Genomic DNA, 19166 nt, shown 5'->3' with positions numbered 1-19166 from the left:
TATTGGATATTTTATCCTTTGTAGGTAATTTTCTGTGCTAAATAAGGCAGAAATAAACCATGAAAGATAATACTTTAGAAAGAATTCTTCATTCTGAGTTCTGGCTTGCAGAGTTTCAAAGGTAGTCTGCCGTACAAGGTGGAACTTTAAAACAAAGAGCCCAGATATTGAACACAGAAGCAAGCAAACAAATCAGGGTAAATAAAGTATAAACAAACTTTCAACATTTTGGCTACGATGTACTTAATTGTTGAAAAAAAGCATGGTGAGAACCCTGCACAAAATGGTGTGGAGATGTTCATGCAAAAGGAAAAGGCTGAAGTACTACATATATATATATATATGTTTTGCATATGAAAATGACAGTTGACATATTTGGTGTCAGACCACGTAAGACAGCACAATGTCCCCAGAAAGTTAATTAGGGTTGCTAGGTTATGGTGAAACATTTTGTTGGTTTTGTGGAAGTGTTAACATCATTACTCTTTCCATTTATGCTTAGCTTGAAACAACATGAATTAATCATCCCCAGATAATATCTTGAACTCATCCATTTATTTGTGACCAGTTTCAGTGCCTCGTTATTATTTTTATTTCCCTGTCCTAGTCACCTAATATAAAAGTTGTGGGTTTTCCCCAACCTTTCAGCAAAGGTATTGAGTTGTTATTTCCAAATCAAAAGCTGATGTTCAGATCTCTAGTAATGATGAACCTGTTTTCACAGGTATAATGTAATGTAGTGACAGAGCAAATGAAATATCACAATTTCTGTTTTTCTTTCTTGAATGGCAAGGAACAGAATTTAAGTCATTGACCTTCTCAATATTTCATGTCATTCAACAACTCAGATCAAGTTTTTGGGATTGCCCTTCTATTTATAAACAGTGCTACCTACCAGGCCCCATGATATGTTGTTTCCAAAAACTTTTCTTCTGGATCTCATGGCAATAGAAAGAGCAAGACCACATATTCTTTTGTGATTCTATAGCTATCAGAAAAAGGCAGTGATTGCACTCCTTCTTAGGCATCGAGGTAATTTCCACCAAGCCACCAATTTTGAAGGAACAAGGGCAGGTGATGGAATTTTACATGGACTACAAGTTGTAATGGCAGCCACGTCCTGTGCTCAGGCCCAAAGCAGTCCTGTTCAATATGCATTCTCTAGCATAAACACACAACAGTTTTTTATAAGCCCCTGTAGAACACTGTATTGACAATATCCTCAACCTAGTATTTTCCTAGGAGAAGATAATGAGAACTTGGCAGTGGTAATAAGCCCTCAAAAGACACATCTTAGCATCTCATAGTCACAATGGCCTAGGAACAGCAAACAAAGGAAGAGGTTTCTTCAGTAGTTTTCTTCAGTGTTGCTGTCAAGTTGGATAAATTGAACAATTTGTATAATGTGTCATAGCAGAAAAGTACAGAAGAAAAGTCCAAAGGACTGATGTGTTCCTAGGTGAGCTGGGGAATATGCATATTCCTCTGTGTCATGCAGCTGGAAAGGCAATTGCCCTTGACCTTGGGGTGGTCAGTATGAAACTGGTTTCTGGGTGTACCAGTTCCCCAGGAACCACCAGCTCCCTGGCTGTTTTCCTGGGAGCCCAGGCTATGCTTCTACAACAGTTACCAACACGGGAACGTAGCTGTAGAGTACTTAGCTTTTAATGGAGTATCTTTCAATCTTCCATGACATTTGGTTTTCAATGACAAGGAGGTCTAATTTAGACCAAAGGAAAACAAAAAACCTTAAACCAAACCATACCAAATCAACCAACAACCAACTAATCAACCAGATAAAAACTGAAATAAAAAAAAAATAAAAAAAAGTAAAGGGAAAAAAAAGGGAGAAAAAAAGGAAAAAAACCAAATAACTCACTCTCCTTGAGCTGATCTTTGATCTTTAAGCTTGTTTAGTCTCAAAAGCACCTGTTGGCATGTTCTAAAAAGCCTATATTTTTGATATTTTGTCCCAATACAGGAAAATTAATCCCAGAAAGAAAAGCTGGGAGATTTACTGCTTTTGTCTCAAGCAGCCTACCGTCTTTATTTGTCGATGACAAGTTAAATACAAAAATAGAGAATGGTTTAGAGAAAAGAACAATGTAAGTGAGCCAGGCATTACCATACCCTGAAACCCACACTTTCAACTGTTGTTTTAAACCAGGCTGATTACTAATGGAACTGTTTCTCTTCAAGTGTCGCCATAAAGTGAAAGTTGCAAGAAAGCTTGGCACTGTGGGTGTCACCAGGGAAATAAAATATTCCTCTGTTTGTGGGTAGTGAAACAAACTCATGTCAAAATCATCACTTCTGAAGTTTAAAATGAAAGCAACAATGAAATGATCTCTTTACAATCTTTTAAAATATCATAGTGCATTGACTGTGTACACTGAAAATGCTCATCATTGTTAAAAAGACATAGAAGAACAAGCTCTCTCTTACTCCACTCTTACAGATTTGGAGAAATCACCAAACTGTATGATGACATCTTCAACATTTTAAAATACTTTAAGTGTATTTAAATCTTTTGGAACATTAAAATGTGATATGAAAACACAATAATGGCTTCCTCAGACCCGTAATGACTGGTCTGAAGAAAGTACAACATGATAGCAGTCATGCACAAATTGCAAATAATAAGAATTGAAGTAGAAAAATTTGATTTAAACTTCCCTTTGTGTTCCCATTGGAGAATGAAAATTTATCATGAATATGTAGGCATGCGAACATCTGAGATTTGTAAAATGTCATCAGACTCCCACTCTCCTGCTACTGAATCACAGAAGTGCCTAAAATGCTCAGCTACACGGCTACACTGACATTCAAAGATCCCCTGTGTCTAAGCTATACTGGTAGACATCTCCAATTGCTTTCTTAAGTGGAGAAGCATGAATAGATATTAACTATTGCATCCTGCTGGAACCCACAGACAAGTGGGTTGTAGGCCAGCCATCATCCCTACATGAAGCTCTGCTTACGCCTTTTATTCAGCCATTTTCCATGTAAATTATACATGGTTTCAATGGGAAATGGAGACCCCTTCATGCCTCTGCCACCTGAAAAACTTATCACAGGAACAGCAAGCAAGTCACATGGATATCCTGTCTATCATTCAGTTTCACTTATGAATTGTTTTGGACCTCTTCAGGCAAATAGTTTTAACAGGAAGAATCTGCAACCCTCTCCTGCTCAGGGGCTGGAGTAATTTCTAGGACTGTTGACTGTGTGTTTCTTCAGTTTGAAATGATCATGGAGAAGAGACTTATTTTCGCTGAGCGATGTTTGTATGCAGTGTATTATGGTACAATTTTGCATGCAGCAAGGAGCTTGTGTGCCATACAGCTCTTGGTACTTTGAGGTAATTCTTTCGAAGTTAAGAAAAGATTAGTTCAAGGTATTTGTTTATGGACCTATTTATTGCCTGCTGGATTTTAAGGCTCTTTTTCTCACAGTTCACTAGTGAATACACTTTCAGTTTTGATCTTAATACAAAGTTGAAAGATCTCATTATGACATGTTTTTTTAAAAAGTCCATACAGGTATATTCAGGATCTATAAGTATTTTGCTGAAATACTACATTCCCAGCTTGAGAAGCTTGTATTAAATTTAACACCACAGGTCTGATGAAATTCCAAATTCCAAATGCCTGTTTCATAAGTCTATCCGTCTCTAAAAACTATTTTAATGAATGAAGACATTTCAAATTTACATTGTCAATTACATTGCAGGTAAAATATAGAGCAAAATATCTAATTGTTTTTATAATAACAGCCTGTTCACATTTTTCTTTTAAAGATTACAATTTAGTGCCTCACTGATAAGAAAAAATATTCAGTTTTCAACAACTTCACATATAATTTTTTAAAAACCAACTACTGGCAATTATAAATGATATGAAGCTGAAACTTATGGTAAAGTCAGAAATGCTGTTGTTTGGCAAATCATGCCTTCTTCTGTAAACAGAAGAATACTGGGATAGAGTTTTCTTTCAAACACTGATTTCAATGATTCTTTCATCATGTTTTCCTTCTCTGTTTTGACTAAGGATCTTGGGAGCAGAAACCTTCTCAACATATGTTTGAACAGCGTTTGAACAAAATGAAGCACACAACTGACACAATATATCTAGAACTAATACAGTTAGAAAGGCAGCTTTTTTTAAAAAAAAATATTAAATTAATACTATTAAAGAACTGATATTTTATTCACTTCTTCAACAAACCATTCTCTGGACCAGAATTCTGTTATCTGGTCTTTTCTTAAAACAGGAAATATTTGTTTCAGATAAGCTCACCCACACTAGCCAGCAGAAGCCAGCAAGAGAAGGCAGCTGTAGTCTCACAGAAGTCCTGTAGAACACAGGCAGCTTAGAAAATCCTAGCTATGTAAACTCAGAGGTTGGGGTCAGACTGCATCTGTAAATATACCCAAGTGTTTCCAATAAATCACCCCTTTAGATGACAGAGTACTTTACTAATTTACAGAATTATTGTTTTTTGGTAGGCTCTGCTTGGGGATTCCGGGAGAGAATCCTAATAGCATTTACTACTTTGTGGTATTTAGATCCTTGCAGTAAATATGCATTCTTTCCAAAGCAAAACTCTAAACACTACCCCCCCACACTACCTAAAAATCTCTTTAAAATGTAGAGAGATGAGAGGGTTTTTTCTGTCATTCCTTAAACAATCTCCACAGTAATAGCAATATTCTTCCATGACAAATATGATCAGCCAATGGAAAAATATGATATCCATATCATAGACAGAAGAGTGAAACTGGCAGGTGACATTCTGAATCTATTTCATTTTCTTTTCCTCGAAAATTTTTGGTAGTGTCAGGGCTTTACCAAGGCAAAAACACTTGGATGTGGTTATACAACCATAACTGGCTGACAGAATAGGCATCTTAGTAATCAGAATATTAGTCACATTCAGGAATTAAATATTTTATTGTTATAGCTATCTAATACATAACACATATAAAATGCTGTACTACCTACTTCCCAATTTTAAAAGTGCAGGTCAAATAAAATGTAATTAAATAAAGAACACAAGCCACTTCAGAAGAGTGAGACATGGAAAAGATGAGGAAAATGCATATTACATTTAGTGTTTTGGTTTGTTTGTTATATTTATACTTCCCCATGAGTATATATTTTTCTCTCTATTTTTCTCTGTCTCAAACAAATCACTAGCTACACTAAAGGATAATATTATACTTAGAAAGGAATTCTCAGTATTTTCTACTCTGCTTTGGTGAGACCCTGGAGCACTGTGTCCAGCCCTGGTGTCCCCAAATTCAGAGGGATGTGGAACTGTTGGAGTAAGTCCAGAGGAAGCCACAGAGCTGATAAGAGGGCTGGAGCTCCTCCCCTTAAAAGACAGGCTGAGAAAGTTGGGGCTGTTCAGCCTGGAGAGGAGAAGGTTTTGTGGAGACCTCACAGAAACCTGCTGGTATCTGAAAGGGGAATACAGGGGAGGTGGAGATGGACCCTTCATCAGGGACTGTAGAGACAGGCAAGGAGTAATGGGAACAAACTGAAAGAAGGGGAATTTAGGTTAGATATAAGGAATAAAATCTTTACTGTCAGGATGCTGGGACATTGGAGCAGTTTTCCCAGGGAGATTGTGGATAACCCAGCCCTGGAAGTGTTCAAAGCCAGGTTAGAAAAGGCCTTGAGCAGCCTGGTCAAGGGGCAAGTGTCCCTGCCCATGGCAGGGGGAATGGGACTTGATAATCTCTGAAGTTCCTTCTGATCCTTAACATTCCATGACTGCTATAAATATTATGAAAATTAATACGTTATTCCAGCCATTTGGAGGATGCTTCCTTTCCTTCTTCTAGCTTTTTTTCTCCAGTCCTTCTTATTATTAATTCTCCCTACCAAGCTCCAAATCAGCTGTATCCTGCGGTCTTCTCACCAGATCATCTCCCGTGCCCACTGTGGTCTACTGCAGTTGTCCCCCCCAATAACCCTCTACTGATTTTGCTCCTGGACTAGGTCTCACCTTCAGGTATGCTCTGGTTCACCTGCAGCCCCTGCACCCTGGACCTGCTCCACACTGCCCTGTTTCTGCAATGAGCACAGGAGAACAGTTTTCTTGGTCTCAAATTGCATATAAGTATTACCAGCATGTTACACATGCATATGAGTATTACCAGCATGTTACACAAAACCTGTAACAATTTTGAGCCTTCGCTCCATCCTGATGATGACTCATCTGGAGTCTGTGTCCAGTTCTGGGCTCCTCAAGCACAACAGAGACATGGAACTCCTGGAACAAGTCCACTGGAGGGTGACAAGGATGATCAAAGGACCAGAGCTTCTCTATTATGAGGACAAACAGAGGAAGCCGGGCCTGTTCAGCCTTTAGAAGTGACAACAGAGAGGGAACCCCATCAGTGTCTGCAGGGAGGGGACAGAGCAGGACCAGGCTCTGCTCAGTGCTGCCGAGCAAAAGGACAAGAGGCAAGGGGCAGTGAGAGGTGCACAGGAAATTCCACCTGAACATGAGGAAGAAATTTACTGTATGGGTGACCACACTCTGGAACAGGTTGCCTAGAAAGGTTGCGGAGTCTCCCTCAATGGAGATATTCAAGCACCACTGAGATGCAATCCCGTGCTGTGTTCTCTGGGATGGCCCCGCTTGAGCAAGGAGGTTGGATCAGATGAGCCGCTGTGGGTCCTTCCAACCCATCCCATTCTGTGATTCTGTGAACATTATGTTTCATAAGATGAGAGCCTTATGATTTTCTTTTGTGCTAATAAGTATTCTTTTGATAACAGAATAATCTGAACCACATGCACCAGAAAGAAAATTAAATTAATCCCAGATGTAAATATTCTAAATACCTTCTGAGGGTCAACATATGAGTTTTTAAGCTCCAAATCTCCAGAGATTCAACATAGGAGTTGTTAAGCTCCTAGTTTTGGAAATACTGGATGTATATGGCTGATAAGAAACAATTTATTTTTGGTGCAAAGTTTTCATTGGAAATATGAATTCATCTAAAACAAAATATCTTGTGGGAAAAGGTAATTTTCAAACAACTTCTTGAGCATTATTGAACATATTGTGTTAACACTTTTACATTCAAACATTTCATGTTCAGGACCAGAACACTGTGCTAGCAGTTCACAAGTTGATGCACAGTCGGACTGAAAAGCACTCTTTTCATGGGCCACTGAGCTGTATTATACCAAAACTACATTTCCCAACAGCATTCCATTAGAAAAGATAATTTTCCAGGTCTTCCTTATGAAGCATGAATCCACTTGGGAGGAAAACAAAAAAAGTCATCAGTTTACTGGTGGTTTCATAATGTGCGTATAATATTTGTGTAGGGAAAAAGAAACAAGCGTATCCCTGAATTTTTCAGAGTTTCATACAGAGTGTGCCGTTTTGGAAGGAAGCACAGTGGGTCACCTGATCCAACCTCCCTGCCCAGGCAGGTCCATCCCAGTGCACACAGCACAGGATTGCATCCAGGTGGCTCTGGAGCATCTCCAGTGGGGGAGACTCCACAACCTCTCTGGTCAGTCCATCCCAGTGTGAGGTCACCCCCACAGTAAAGAAGTTCTTCCTCATGTTTTGGTGGAATTTCCTGCGAATCAGTTTTTGCCCTTACCTCTAATTCTGAAGTCCGAAGAAAATTATTTTTGAGTATTTCCTAATAGTCAAGTGCAAACCCATGATTCTTCCTCCCCCCAGCTTTTATGTGCCATGCTTAAAGAATAAGTACAAGGAGCTAAAAGTCAAACATTAACAGGGCAGGTGGGTGAGGTGGATGAACAAAATTTCATGTCCTGGTATTACTTAGATTTGTGGTGCATCCTTTCAGTAATGGAAATTCTTACTCAATCAAAGATTTAAGAGCTTATGGGGTTTTGGGTTTATTTTAATGGAAAAATAACCCACTGGGACTGAAAACATCCCATTATGAGCACAGTAGTGGACCAGATCTGCAGTTAAGATTGAGAAAATAAGAAATTTGGATGAAAAGCAGAAGAGCAAAATTAATTTGGAATTTCCTGTTTAGTAGATAGCTTTCAAACTGGGAAATTCTGTCATGAAAATTTCCTTCAGATTCCAAATATAGGTTTCTTTGATCTGAGGTTTGAGGTTATACTTTGTGACTGCATTTTTAAAACTCTAGTGACAATTTTTTAAAAGGGGGCATAACTCATTGTCTGCTGCCATTTCCATTTGCTGCCTCTGAAGATCTGTATCTTTGTCCTAAAGAAAACAGCATCATTAATGTACGTTCTGACATTACTTTTGTTCAGATGATGCTAAAATGACCTAAAGGAGAGAGATCTACATGTTGTAGCCAAGTATTAGAATGAAGCATAGCATTCTTCTTAATGCACGTCTATTTGTTTCGACACATGGAATCAAAGCAGGCTCAAATACATAAATTAGCTGAGATTTATGTCAGCAAATAAAGCTTATGCAATCATCTGACATTTTCCACAGCAGGTATGTGTTAACTCTGGCATTCTTGTAAGTGCAGCAGTGAGTAAGAGCTGAGACCACATGAAAAAGGAGGGCAACCAGTCTTTTCCAGAAGTCTGGCCCTTGAGTGTCAGGCAGTGGCTGAACTTTCTGAACTCTTTTGTTTGATTGGTTGGTTTGTTTTGGGTGGGGGTTTTTTGGGGATTTTTTTTGTTGTTTGTTTGTTTGGTTGGTTTGGTTTGGTTTAGTTTTTTATTTGTACATTTAATTAGTATATCAGGTTCCTACCTGACATTGTTGAGCAGGAGAAAAGAGGATGGAGCAAGAGACAAACTTCACAGCTGTGACTGAACATATCCAGGCTAGCTGTGAATGAGGCATCTGCCTACTCCAGCAGTGAATCCATGGCAAGGTGAAGTTTAACACACTCCAATGATTTGCCTGCATTTTTGGATAAATGTTCAGTTACAACAGCTTTCCAGTACCTGTGCTGCCTCGGCTGCATTGCTGGCAGTGTCTTGCTGGGAATTTTAAAGATAGTTCAAACACACAAAAAATATCTGAAATATAAGGAAAAATATCAGGATTTATTGTCTCCACTATGGCTTCTTCCATGACCAACTTTAGTCTCTGATTGAGACTATGTCTCAGATGGCAGGGGTGAGTATGTGAGGAGTAGGAAGCACAACACTAATGTTTTCATAATATGATCTTGCTTTTATACTTTGATGTAGAAGTTCACAGATGATAGTAGCTGATCCTCTTCTGCTCTATCCCGTTCAAACATTAATTTTCAGACAGCACAACAATCTCTGTCCAGATTTGTCTGTATTCCTCTGCTGCCATCAGTCATAATCCTGTATAGGTACTGCTAGAGAAACTGGACTTTCAGAGGTTTTCTTGCATTTGGTGTTCCCCAGCTCTACATTTTAGACATAAGTATTTTTTTAAATAGTGTAATCTTATGGTTTTTCTTCTCTTTTCTACTCACACATTTTTTTCTTGGACTTATACACTAGATTTAAAACTGGCTTTAATTTGCTAGACCATCTTGTTAACTTGCATTCCTATCAGGATATTTCATGTTTAAAGCAGATTGCTTCATCAAAACTATTTATCAGTAAAATTTTCAAAGACACTTAAATTAAATCAGGATGACAACTTAGAATTCCTCCCACCCTAGAGAAAGCATGATAATGTTGCTCCCCTTTCTCATTTTGTGTTCAAAACTTTTTGTTCCATTTAATAGATCAGCTGAAAGAAGTATTCAGAAAAACATAGTTTCTACAGCAGAGCCAAAAGGAATGAAACAAGCTTTTCTTAAGTCTGAAAACAGTAATTACAGCCAGGGTGAATTTTCAACTCATGAATGTTAACACTTGTACAGAAAAGGGCAAAAACAGATTGGTGTGTCTAGATGAAGAGGAAGGTTGCTTTCATGTTAAAGTGGGGGGGATACATGTAAGTAAGGACTAGTAGCCCAGATCTGCAGGAAAATCAACAGTTTAAAAGCTCAGTGTTTCTGAAATAAGAACTACAATGTATATGTCTCTAAACAATAAAATCCACCCATGCTTAAGGGGTATACAGTTGGTGTACAGTGAGAGCATAATGAATACAAAACACGTCTTCATACTAGCTGGGATGGAAGAAGTCCTTACCCAGATTTTAGAGACAGGCTTCCAGAATCTAATGCACTGTGCTTCTAAATGTATAATACCTATTTTACTCCATGTGTTTTCTGCTGTTTGATACACTCAGGTTTGCAAGGGGTTAAATAAAACATTAATAGAGACAACAATGTGAATAGTTTGATACATAATTTATTGGCTTTGTAGAAACAGCAAATAGAACTTTAAATTCAGGTTTCTTGGTGGATGGCTGCACATGGCCCAGCCATGGCACTGCCAGCCCAGAGAGCCAAACGTGTCCTGGGCTGCACCCAGAGCCCCGTGGGCAGCAGGGCAGGGAGGGGATTCTGCCCCTCTGCTCTGCTCTGCTCTGCTGAGACCCACCTGGAGCACTGCACACAGAGCTGGGCTCCAGCACAGGAGGCACAGGGACCTCTGGAGACAGTCCAGAGGAGGCTGTGATCAGAGCGGGCTGGGGCACCTTTCCTACAAGAACAGGCTGAAAGAGTTGAGGCTGTTCAGCCAAGAGAAGAGAAGAGAAGGCTCCATGGAGACCTTAGAATACCTTCCAGTACCCAAAAGGAGCTTCAGAAAAGATGGGAAAGACTCTATCAGGAAGTGCAGTGATGGGATGAGAGGTAAAATTTTAGACAGAAAGACAGTAGATTTAGATTTGATTTTAGAAATAAATTATGCATTGTGAGGGTGGTAAGGCATGGGAACAAGTTGCCTGGGGAATTTGTGAATGCCTTCTCCATGCAAGTGGTCAAGGCCAGGCTGAATGTGGCCCTGAGCAGCCTGATCTAGTGGAAGGTGTCCCTGTCCATGGAAGGGAAGGGAAGTTGGAAGAAGATGATCTTTAAGGTCACTTCCAACCCAAACCACTCTAAGATTCTGTGATAAATGTCTGGGTAAATGAGACTAAAGTGTTATTTGGCAAATTTTTTTTGTGTGAAAACTGCAAATGATTTATTTACTACACATGGAAAATAGAAAATAGAAAACCCTTGTTGTGAATTCATTGTGCCAGAAGAAAAAATGGATTTACTTACATTGTTACAACTTCAAGTCATCTTCTTATGGTTTAAAGATTCATGATTCCAGCTATAACTCCCATTTACCTTCTGTACTTCAAGAAGAATTGATTTTAACTTTTCTTGACAGTCTTGAGGAGTGCAGCAATGTACTGCATTTATATAGGAGGAAATAGAATAGAAAATACATATCATAATATGCCATTATTACATTACCACTCAAAAAAAAAAAAAAGCACTAAGAAGTAGTTTTTGGGAAATATCAGCTCAAGTTTGTGTAACAGAATATTGGAATAATTTTTAAAAGGTGAGCTCATCTTTCTTCTGAACCTTTGTTTTACTGCAATTAAAGTAATTCTGATTTTGCTATGCACATGTGATCTGTCTCTCCATTGCCTGAATGAATTGTATTCATTCAGAGGAGATGCTTCTTCCAAGGATCACTCCTTCCCAGATCACAGTCTCCCAATACGATACTGAAAGAAATCTCTTGAGATATTGCACACCAAGTTTCAGCAAACAGGCATGCTACCCGTGATAGATTATTTTATTTTCTAAGGAAAAACATTAAGTAATTTGATCCTGCTCACCCTTTAGTGAGAAAAGCTGGCAAGAAGCTGAGGAACCTGCCAGCATGTGCTTTGGAACACATGTCAGAGGATAATTTATCAAGCAGGTACATGTTCAAGATTCTAAGCCCTGACACTTGCAGAGGGGATAATGAGTTCTCATATCTTTTGGACTGTGTCAGAGGAAAGTGGGCTGGGTGAGAGGGTGCAACAGAGTGTTCAAACAGCTGTTTACAGCTATTCTCATGCCACTATCCCTTGATCTGAATGCTGCTAAAATGAATCACTGTCATTGGCATTGCTGCCTCTCTTAATTCTACCAAGACAAAGAAAATTATATTAAGATGTACAGAATAAAACTACCTTAGATATCAGACATAACTTTATGAGCCTGAGAACTGATACCAGCAGTATAATTTCCAGGTACCACCAGGAAGTAATAATAAAAAATTCTGCAAAAGCCACCTCAGGTAATATAAGTCATTGTTTGGTACATTATGGTTAAGAGTTCTATTTCTACCTCGGAAAATCTCTCGTATTTATTTTCTCTGAAATTTAACTCCTTTCAGTTAAGGACAAGCTTAAGCTTCACAGTACTTTCTGCAGCAAACAAAGTTTGTATACTGTCATATATGTCAAATTTTACAAGCGAAAAAATATCAGTATTTATTTAGTCCTTCCTGAAACTATGAAGATTTCCCCCTGTCTGTAGATGTTGTTTTCGTCTGAAACATTACAGGTCTGCCTGCAACTCAGACATTACTATTTATTAGTACAGTATGTTCTCTGCTTCTACCACTGTGTCAGAGGTATATGGCATTGACTTGGTGCCTTAAGCAAACAAAAGTGTAAAAGAATAATCAGATAGTCGATAAAAAGATTTTCAGTTGAGTAGACTTTGACTTTTGTAATTCTTTGCAAATACCAGTTCATTTAAGGTTAGCTTGTTTGTACAAAGTGAGAACTTGTCATGAGGCTTCAGATCCCACCTGTTTATTGATAGGGTGGATCTCATTAGCAATTTAATGCGACTGAAATTATGAAAATCTTCAATGCTGCAATAGAATGCTGGTCAATATTAAATTTCTTTAAAAACTTATCTTCTGGAATTCAAAGGAGTACAAGCTGTGCTAAAAGAATCACTCTTATCATAGCCACAGTTTCTTTACATGAAAGCTACTGCAATAGCATGTCCCCATTAAAATAACTATGAAAATAAACTCATGGAGATCTGCAGCTGCAAAGACATCCTTTTCATATCAGCTTGAGGCATATCCAAGTTTCCTCTAATCAGTGCCAAATCATCCTCTTGTTTTAGAATAATTACTAGTCTGAGATATCTTTATCCTGAAACATCATGAAAGAACTTTGGGTGGTCTCCAATGGTAATCAATACTACTTCACTACAGGCCTGACAAAAGCAATTTTCTTGGTAAAATAATAGCTTAATGAAAGCCTGTATCCTCCAGGTGTAGACAGTCAAGAAATCAGAAGTGACATATCTTTCTGTTTTGAAATCCTGAGAGAAATACAAATTCATCTGAACATAAAAATAAATCTGTGACAAAAAGTATCCTTCAGAGAGTTCCTCATTCTCACCAGTGCAGACAGGGAACAGGTATTTTTACCAGGCAGAAGAGAGATCAGAAAAACTCCAAGTGACACTTTAGACAATATGACTAGCCAAGATCAAGTAGAATTCATACCTAAAGACAAACACCTGGACAGGCATGAGGGTATCCAATGGGAAAATGAAACAAATAGATTTCAGCAAGCAGATGACAGGAATAGAGCGAACAATCAAGTACAACAGCAGTGAGGGAAATGGGTCAGGCACCAGGAATGAGGAAACCAAGGCAGCAGCGTGGTCAAGACTGAAATGGGCACTGTCAGAGGAGTAACACACAGATGAGTGGACATCAGACACTCCAGGGCATGAGGCTTGCCTACACCTGAGGTCACATGAGGAGGAATAAACAAGTTGTACAATCCCAATGTATACCTTGTTGTATTTAGAGCAAACCTTTGGACAGCCTCCTGGGACCACCTGCTGCAACATTACACAACTGCTGCAATAACAGGTTGTGGACAGGTGCAGGTCTCACATCCTCAGCAAACATAGGAGAGGCTTCCAGGAATCACAGGACTGGTTGCAAATCACATTGTAGTCTTATAAAATGCACTTATAAATGCATTTTATAAATGTCTTATAAATGCAGGTTCAGATTGTCCCCATCCACTTCCCCATGACCATTAATGGACAAAGAGATCCATCATTTAAAGCATATGCAATGAAGAACCTGGTCTCCAAGGATAGCTTTATTTAATCCAAACATGGATTTAACCATGGTGGTCATGAGGAGGGCTGAAAAGTAACAGATGTAAATAATGCTATCTAATAAAAAAACCAACACCAACAAACAAAAAAACACCCCTCCTCCTCCCCACCCAAAAACACCCTCACTAAAAATCTGCAAGTCAAACTGGATATTTAAAAATGCTACACACCGTACCCAGAACTACACTGGGTTCCACAAGGTTGTCCAGCTAATTTTATGGAACTCTCTTTCACAAGACACTATTGATATATTGCAATATTAGAGATTTTTTCATTTAACTCTGCTGTATTCAAAATCTCTTTTGGTTCAGGGTTGCATAAATTTATGGTAAAAACTAAGGAAAATAGAAAATGTAAGATGCAACAGAAAAATTCTTGATGATGTCCTTAGTGTAGTGAGACTCTGATGGGATTAATAAGGAATGAGGGGGTGAAAGGATGGAATTAATAAGGAATGGAGGGGTGAAGAACTTCTGATTCTCTGAAGAAATACCTGGGCTTACTCATTTACAAATACCAATTAAAATCTTGGATGGCAGCCCTTTGTGCTGCTGCTCAGTGCTGAACTGTAAGTGAACTGATAATAGACATACATTTTTCTGATGCAAATTCTAATTTTTGCTAGATTTTGAAAATTATGCCAAAATACTTATACCAATTTGATACTTCATTTATGGAGGCAATATTTCTTAATAATTTGATTTTATTATTTAATAACCAAAGAGTATGCAATATTTCAGAAGTTCACATAGTCCCCTGTTCAACTGACTTTTCAGAGCGATTCTGAAGTTTCTCTCTAAGAGTTTATATACTCTACCCTGTTTGTACAATCCAGTTTTCCCAAGAACATGGCCTACACATGCTTATTTCACATCTTCATCCCAGTTCATGTAAGGAACACCCTGCCTGGTATTACTGACATGCACAAAAGCATCTCATATTGTAATAGTCTAAAAATAGACCTTATTTCAGCCTTTCAATACTTGAAGCAGGCTTTAACATCAAGGTAGATGCAGACCTTTTTTAATAGGGCCTGCAGTGATACTACAAGGGGTAAATGTTTTAAACTGAAAGAGGGCAGTTTCAGGCTAGGTATAAGGAAGAATCTTTTGACAGTCAGGATGCCAAAACACTGGAAGAGGCTGCCCAGAGAGATGGTGAATGGCTCATTCCAGAAAACATTCAAGGCCAGGTTGGACAGGGCTCTGAGCAATCTGGTCTAGTTGAAGGTGTCTGGGCTGATTGCCAGGGAGCTTGGATTAGAGGACCTTCCTTTCCAACTCAAACCATACAATCCTATTATTCTTTAATTCATTAGCAACAGCTTTTCTTAAAAAAATAAAGATAAGAACAAGGTTTTTGCACAACAGAGAGGTACTCAAGATATCTGAATGAGATGAAAACAGCCTAAGAACATTAACGGAGCTTTGATCCTAAACGTATTCCCCACAGTACATGGCACAGCATTGTGAGAAGAACATGTACCTGAACATTTAGTTTTAGATTCAGGCATTTTACATCATTGTATGAGGGAATTCTAGTTCTTTTCCCACGTATTTACCTGTGGAACTATCTAATACTAAAGTAAACAAAGGTACATAAATTTTTGTACCTCAGGTAGAGGAATTATGTAGAAGTAACCTGGGGGTCCTGGTCTATGCCAAGCTGAACATGAGCCAGCAGTGCCCTACAGCCAGGAGGGCCAGCCCTGTGCTGGGGGCATCAGGGACAGCATCGACAGCTGGGCGAGGGAGGGATTGTCCCGCTCTGCTCTGCGCTGGGGCAGCCTCACCTCGACTGCCAGGGGCACTTTTGAGTGCCAAAAAGCCTCCAAAAATTTACCTTTAGATTGTCCAAAAGATCAGTGAAAATTGCCAGCTAGAGAATAATACAGATTTTGTTCTTCCCATTTGAAAGCATGGCTATCATCAGAGCAGTATTACATATTTTTATGAGGTCACGTCTGAAGCTTTATTTTGTAGGAAACAAACACTTGAAAATAAAAATATTTGGGTACCTTGAAGGCAGCAAGGCTCAAAAAACCCCAATGGAAAACCAGAAATAATCATTCTCCCTGGAACTACAGAAGTATAAATGTACATTTTAAAAGGTTAAGTCTAATATGCCTCTCAGTTTCAGACTGTTGACCTGGCACCCTGAAAACAACTAACCTTCCAAGAACACTAAAGCACACATTTAGAAGTGCTCAGAAAGGCAAAAATTTGCCATTCTAGGAACAGAGGCCTCAAAACTCAGTTTTGTGCATCTTGATTTGTCCACCCCATGGCACTGAGTTCCGTGAAGCTGAAGTCATAGACTAAATGATACTTTAACAACAGAGCTGAAGAGGCAATAAGAGAATCTTGAATCCTGCTGGAGAGAAGGACCTGTGATGCCCCTTTGAACTTGCACAGAGTCAGCTCCCCTGCGTGCTCAGCCTGCAATAGAAAAAAAATCTCCCACTGACATTCAATTGAAATGAAGAATTATCAAAAGAGCAAATCACCATTCATTTGTACCTGTGATATAATTACATGACAGGACCTTTGTTAGTCCCTTGCTCAAGAACTTCAAAGATTATGTTAATATATAGACCTCCTCTTCCTTTTAGAAGTGGATATCTCAATGACCTTTCAGAAAGATGGGACTGTAATGTGGAGATTCTTCGTAAATTCATCCTGAATGACAGTGACTGGTGAAAAAGAAATGGTTCATTGACTTTACATAAAGCAAGACCCATCACATTTATTCATTTGATGTAGTTGATTAAATTTATGTGCAAAAAAAAATCAAATCCCTGGAGAAATAAAATAGTTAACTCCTGGTATTTGCTGATATATCCTTTCAATTTAAATTTGATGCCTTTCTTCTTGTCTTGTGAAGATTTTCAACATATTCATCCACAATTTATGCCAATACTTTCGTCTTTTAGTTCATATTCCTTTTGTTCCCTTGTGGATAGTCAGAGATTTCCAACAGACTGAGGGAGTAGGCAACCCAAGAAAAATAGCAATTTATTTCTAAGAATGCTATCAACTGATCATTACACAAACTCTCTTATTGCTTGATATATCTCCTTATTTGCAAAGGAAGGAGAGTAATGTAGAACAGTCAAGGAACAGAAGAAACTCCTACTGGCATGAAGTGGGGCAATTAGACAGCAACACTTTTCTTACTGATTCTCCAGCAAAAGAAACACAAGCATTTTTATACCTGAACCAAAAGGTTTTCTACATGTTCTGTGAAGAAATATCATCTTCTCACTCCTGTCACTAGCCTTCATGAGATAATTAGCTACAGCTAGCAGCTACTTCTTGAACGTCCTTTAAACTTTTACTACTAGTCTCCACCATTTGTTTTGAAACACACACTCTCTGAAACTGGGATTGTAAACATCAAGCTATTGAAGTGTAGATGTCAGGAGCAAAAATTAATTATCATCACCAACACTTGGCTTTACCATTCAGTGATCCCTTTATAAAATGTGCCACTCTACAAAGAGTCCTGATGTTGAAGTCTAGGGAACCTGCTGCCCTTTGAGAGCTAATGTTTTCCTGAAAAGTAAGTTACAGTTACAGTTAAAATCATGGCATTGACAATCATATAATTATTTCCCTCTCTGTAAAAACACTTTCCAGTGAAATCCTGGAAATGATAGACAAGTTTCACACAAATCTCTTGACTACACTTCCTTTCCTAGGAAATTAGTTAGAAGGACTTTGGGATCTTTTTTACAATTTATTCCATATTATACATATTACACCAATTTGAATAAAAAAGCCAGAAACCAACAGCAACAAAACCTTACAATAAAACACTTCAAACACACTTCTCATAAAACAGGTATGTATAAAGGAATCCATAGGAAAATAAATAATTGGGAGAACTATTCAATTGTCTGAAGTAATTAAATAATTCATAAATTGAACAAATGCAAAAAAGGTAGAGGAAAGAAATGCATTATTTAAGTGCTAAGCAATTGAATTCCAGAGATTGCACAATGTCATCATCCTGGATTTGGACTGTTAGTCACATAATAAATTGCAGGAAGCTCCTTGAAATCTGGTCAACATAAACTATACTGTCAATACACATATTAAGCTAAATTTCTAAACTGTCTGCTGCAGTACTAACTATGTATTCTCAGGGCTTAAAACTAGAGAACCACGCAAATATCCTTAGAGGCAAATATCTGAATTAATTTACATTTCATAAATCTTGCTTGACTTAACAGGGTGGCCATTTCTGTCTGAGCAGAGGCTTTATCTCATTTGAAGAAAGGAAGAATGATTCATTAACTTCATCATGCTTTGTATAAGGCTACTGGAAAACAATGACTCCCTGAAGGCAAATCTGTTTTATTTTCCTGATCTGGAAAGAGCAATAGCTGGGAAGCTCAATAACCTGTATGCTGCATGGGATACTAGGCAAAAGTGCTGCTGATAAAATCTCCCTACCTGATGTCGGCAAGCAAAAAGTAACTTTAAAAGCGGCATTCCAGAAATGAAGAACAAATCCTGTCCTCAGGCAAGTCGGCAGATTTTTTTTTCCAAAATATTCAAGAAGGCAGCAGCATTATGCCCTCACCTCATTTCCATTTACTGTGATCAGTATGTCATTGTATTTATGGTATGAATCACTTCTGTTGTTGCTTTGTTGACAGCACTGGCAGAAATCCCAATTAGCACTGTTGAGACTGAACAGATTTAACACATACTAAAATTTGGTCTGTTTCAACCAGCAACAGAGAAAAGGAGAAAAGATTCTTAGAGAAAATTGACCTTACAGAGTACAGTATTCCTTTCTTTGTCTGTTTTCTTTATTTCTGCACACAGAGAGAACAAAACTTAAAAAGAGAAACAGGTAGGCAGCCCTGATATCCCAGTGCCCAGGAGGCCTCCCCCTTTTTGACCTTTGGCTCAGCCTGCTCCCAGATGGGACGGTATCAGTGTCTGTGTCTCAGCACTCCTGGAAATGTCTCTGCGACTGTTCTCTGTGCTCTGTGTGTAAGCTCCACCCAGGAACAGAACCCTTGATGTTGTTGATCTCTCTGCTGAGCTCAGACTAGCAAACAAAATAGGATTTCAGGGCCTTTTTGTTTCTTCCTCATTAAGCCTCCAAATTTGTTTCATTT

General features: G+C 38.5%; 1 protein-coding gene across 2 annotated transcripts in view; it reads right to left on the bottom strand.

Moving 5' to 3' along the window:
* GHR (growth hormone receptor) overlaps positions 1 to 18564 on the bottom strand; it is a 177160-nt gene extending 158596 nt beyond the window's left edge. For both annotated transcript variants that reach the window (XM_064736068.1, XM_064736071.1), the window contains exons 1-2: positions 18490 to 18564; positions 11144 to 11277 (exon numbers count right to left, since the gene is read on the bottom strand). The gene's annotated coding sequence lies outside the window, so the exon portion shown is untranslated. The remainder of the gene's footprint in view (positions 1 to 11143; positions 11278 to 18489) is intronic.
* Between the last annotated feature and the right edge of the window lie 602 nt (positions 18565 to 19166).

This window comes from Zonotrichia leucophrys, chromosome Z, assembly GCF_028769735.1.
Source record: "Zonotrichia leucophrys gambelii isolate GWCS_2022_RI chromosome Z, RI_Zleu_2.0, whole genome shotgun sequence".
Classification (NCBI taxonomy): domain Eukaryota; kingdom Metazoa; phylum Chordata; class Aves; order Passeriformes; family Passerellidae; genus Zonotrichia; species Zonotrichia leucophrys.
Note: the sequence above shows the minus strand (reverse complement) of the source record. Positions and strands in the feature narration are given on the sequence as shown.